Below are 4751 nucleotides of genomic sequence, written 5' to 3'. Positions count from 1 at the left end.
AACCTTCTTTTAGTGGTACCAAAAATGGTGGTTTTGAACCCCGTATTTAATATGTAGATATTAAAGTTTATTTTGAGAAATAGAAAAACTGAATCGGGTTAGATCATATTATAGAGTACTAGGTCAAAAAGACTTAGGAAGTACTTGTAATTGGACCCGATGTGAGAGAGGCCCAAAACCCCTCATATAACACGAAGGGGGCGGCAACCCTAATAAAAATACAAGGGTGAGTCGTTCACCCTTCTCCTAATGTAAGTAGGATGTTGTTTTTCTCTTTAAAATAAATCTCTACAACTCTACAAGGGTTCTACCTTCTCTTCTTATAAATAGATGACACCGGTAGAGCTATTAATAGAACTTTTGAGAGATTGTTATTCTGCAGAAAAACAGAGAGATTTATTATTAACTTATAAACATATTTTTCAAAATAACAATTTATCAGCTTCTATTAAAGAATAGAGAATTTTCAATTTTGATTCAATTGGTTAGGGCCCACACTTAAAGCAAGTTGTCGTACTAGAATAGCGAAGAAGATCGTTTGGTTAAAAGTAGAAAAACATCAAGGATCCACTTATCCAAAAACACATGTACGAATTTGGTTAAGGTTTATTGCTATAAATATCACAAACCAGGTTGATTTTCAAATTTTTAATTATAACACCCCTAACCCGTATCTGTCGCCGAAACAGGATTATGGAGCATTACCAGAGTTTACGTTTCAATTACAGTTAATTCATGTCATTTACTATTCATTTCTGAAAATTAATCACAATCAATCATAATGTACCTCTTATGGGTCCTCCAGGCCCAAATTACATATTAGAATTGAGTCGGGACTAATCCAGGATCACAAAAAAAATTTCGCGAAATCTCAAAATTTTTCTTAGGTACAGGGGACAAACTTGTGTGGCCAGGTCGTGTGGACATTCGATGTGAGGCACACGGCCGTGTCCCAACCCGTGCCCATACCTGTAAAACTCTCTGACTTGTGTCACACGGCCTGCCACACACCGACGTGCTAGGCTGTGTGATCAATTTAAATTGTTGAAAATTAGGTGCAGGTTTCACACGGCTAAGACACACGCCCATGTTCTAGGCCATGTGTCTCACACGGTTGAGACACACGCCCGTGTCTTTGCCCATATGATCAATTTTGAGCAATCTGTCTCTAAATTTTAAAGATGCAGAGGACATACAACCAAACCACACGCTGGTGCACATGGCCTTGTGTCACACACGGTTGAGACACACACCCGTGTATTTACCCGTGTAGACATAATAAGGCTATTTTCCAAACCTTATTTCTCACCCTTTTTACCTTGCACCTACATCAACACTTCAATATTTTCACCAACCAATTCAAGGCATATAGCTTAATCTAATGATCAAGTTTTATGCATAACACATGCAAGATCACTACCAATCGAATTATGTAATAGGACACTTACAAAGAGTTGCGGTAGTGTGCAACACATGCAGGATCACTACCGATCAAGATGCTCGCAGGAACTATATATCAGGACGCTCGAGAGGGCTTATAACAAGATTACTCGTCCGAGCTATAGTCTGTCTGCAACATATGCAAGGATCACATTCAATATGAAAAATATTGTATCCATTCGAATTTCATTATTCAAATAGAACTTAACCTTTTTCCGAACATTATCAGACATGTGATTATTTCATACATTTATAACATTTTTATAATTCATATAAACACATACCACATTTAATTCAATCATAAGAATAAACACAATTTAATTACACGAACTTACCTTGACACTTGTTCGTGTATGATGACACCAACATGGCATTGAAGAAGCAATGTGAGAAACAGAAGAATAGATGAAATTCTAATATCCGAACCTATTTTTATGTAAGAAATTTTGAGAATGAAATTTTCTTAGGGGGTAGAGTTGTAACAACCTGCTTTTAGTGGTACTGAAAACGGTAGTTTTGAAACCCCCTATTTAATATATACAAAATAGAAAAACTGAATCGGGTTGGATCATATTACAGAGTACTAGGTCAAAAAGACCCAAGAAGTACTCGTAATTGGACCTGATGTGAGAGAGGCCCAAAACCCCTCATATAACACGAAGAGGGCGGCAACCCTAATAGAAATACAAGGGTGAGCCGTTCACCCTTCTCCTAATGTAAGTAGGATGTTGTTTTTCTCTTTAAAATAAATCTCTACAACTCTACAAGGGTTCTACCTTCTCTTCCTATAAATAGATGACACCGGTAGAGCTATTAATAGAACTTTTGAGAGATTGTTATTCTGCCTAAAAATAGAGAGGTTTATTCTTAACTTATAAACATATTTTTCGAAATAATAATTTATCAGTTTCTATTAAAGAAAAGAGAATTTTTGGTTTTGATTCAATTGGTTCGAGCCCACACTCAAAGTAATTTGTTGTATTAGAATAACGGAGAAGACCTGATAAGCCATAAATAACATATTTTAATTTTATTCTTGATACGTTTTTGGATGACTTATTATTTAATTTAGTGAATTTGATGCTTATAATCCTTTAATTTCATGTTTCTATACTTAGGAGAGCATAAAAGAGCAAAAAGAGTAGAAAACGGGCCAAAATCAGACAAAACAAGCTACTTTAAGGATCCACACAACTTAACCATTCCCACACGGGCTGAGCACATACCAGTGTGAGCCACACGGGCTAGCCACACGGGTTAGCCACACGCCCATGTGCTAGCCCGTGTCGATTTCAAACTCTATTTCTCAAATACTTGGTAAAAACCAATTTTTAGGGTTTCTTAGCATTCTAAAGTTTATAAATACCACTAGAAGAGGACCAAAGGGGAGAGGCAAAGCTGAACAAAGAAAAGACTCGAAGAGCGCAACGGATTTAATTCCTCCTTCAAGACTGAAGATATCTATTCAATTTCTCTCGAAGTTTTTGGGTTTCTTTATTGTTGTTTTCCTAATTTTGACATATTTTCCTTTCAAAGTATGAACCAAAATTCCCTATATACCTAAGGAGGATGAAACCTAAGATGGATCTTATTATTTGATTTTTCTAAATTATATGATAAATATTTGTTCTTGATCTCAATTATGTGTTCTTATTTCATGTTTTAATGTTTTCAGGATATTAATTCATACTTGATGTGCTTATCTAGTGGAGCAAAAGTCCTTGTTTAAGAGTAGATCTGGCATAATTGAGTGGATTGCATACAATCCTAGAAATAGTACGACATAAATCTATTAGATTAGAGTCAAATCTAATAGGGGGATCCAAAGATCGAGTTAATGCGAAAATATGGGTTTTAATTGGAAAGAGATTTCAATTAATCAACCTAGAGTTAGTTGTTTTTATTCTTAAAAGAGATATTAACATAAGTTAGGGATTTCAATAGATCAAGACAAGTGAATAAATCATTTAATTCAGATTTAGAATAACAAGTGAAGTCTAGGTGGATTCTTTCTTGGGTATTGTCTCTCTCATCGGTTTTCCTCAAATATTTTCCTATTCTATTCTCTGTTTCGTCTTAGTAATTAATTTAGTTAAGATTAGGTTAAAATAAATCCCTTCAATTTATTCGACTAGATAATAAAAAGATAGGAACTACTAGTACTTTTAGTCCTCGCGGATAGGATATTCTCGACTCACCATAGCTATACTACCATTCGATAGGTGCACTTGCCTTTCGTATTTTAGTTAGCTCATGATGCCATCAAATTTTTGGTGCTATTGCTGGGGACTAAAATATTAGGAACACTAGATTTTTATTATTTTAGTCATTTTTATTTTGTTTTTGTTTTTGTTTTAATTTATTAACTTTTCTTTTATTTGCTTCTGGCAGGTTCTTTTAGTTTATGACAAGAAGAAACCTGTCAAGACCTTTAGTATTTGACAATAAGATCAAAAGCACAACTCGCAGAAACTGTAGAGAAGCGAGGCAAAATCGACAAAATACAATAGAAGAGCAAGAGGACGTTATTGGTATTACTAAGAAGATGGCAGAAAATCATAATAATAAGATACCTCATGTGGTTGGTTCAAATCTTGTAAATCTGAATCCTACTCCTCGTACCATGTACGATTATGTCAAGCCAAACTTAACTAGGGCTGAATCAAGTATTGTTAGACCTGATATTGCTGTAAATAATTTTGAACTGAAACCTAACATTATTCAAATGATCCAACAGTTTGTTCAGTTCGATAGTTTATAGGATAAATACCCAAATACTCATTTGGCTAATTTTCTGGAATTTTACGAAACTTTCAAGATAAATGACATTTTTGATGATGTCATTCGGCTATGATTGTTTCTATTCTCATTAAAGAATAAGGCTAAATAGTGGTTGAACTCCCTACCGTGAAGATCTATTACTACATGGGAACAAATGACCGAAAAGCTCTTGTTGAAGTACTTTCCACCGGCTAAGACAACCAAGCTGAGGAATGATATCTCCTCATTTGTAAAGATGGACTTAGAAACCTTATATGATGCATAGGATAGGTATAAGGACTTACTGAGAAGGTGCCCTCACCATGGGTTACCTCTATGGCTATAGGTTCAGACTTTCTACAACGCTTTGAACCCCTCAACTAGGCAACTAATAGATGCGGCCACTGGTGTTACTTTGAATAATAAAACACCCGAGGAGGCTTATGAGTTTGTAGATAAGATGTCACTGAATAACTATCAGTGACAAGTCATGAGAACAAAGCCAACAAAAGTAGCCGATGTTTTTAACGTAGACGTGCTCACCATATTAT

The 4751-nt window shown here is 35.2% G+C and overlaps 1 non-coding gene across 1 annotated transcript; it reads right to left on the bottom strand.

The window, feature by feature from the left end:
• Positions 1–4423: 4423 nt before the first annotated feature.
• On the bottom strand, positions 4424–4530 carry LOC121231401 (small nucleolar RNA R71). Its single transcript, XR_005929459.1, has one exon. It is a non-coding gene; the product is annotated as a small nucleolar RNA R71 (small nucleolar RNA).
• Positions 4531–4751: the final 221 nt, after the last annotated feature.

Source organism: Gossypium hirsutum, chromosome A06, assembly GCF_007990345.1.
Source record: "Gossypium hirsutum isolate 1008001.06 chromosome A06, Gossypium_hirsutum_v2.1, whole genome shotgun sequence".
Classification (NCBI taxonomy): Eukaryota; Viridiplantae; Streptophyta; class Magnoliopsida; order Malvales; family Malvaceae; genus Gossypium; species Gossypium hirsutum.
The sequence above is the reverse complement of the archived record's forward strand: the minus strand, read 5'-3'. Positions and strand labels throughout refer to the sequence as shown.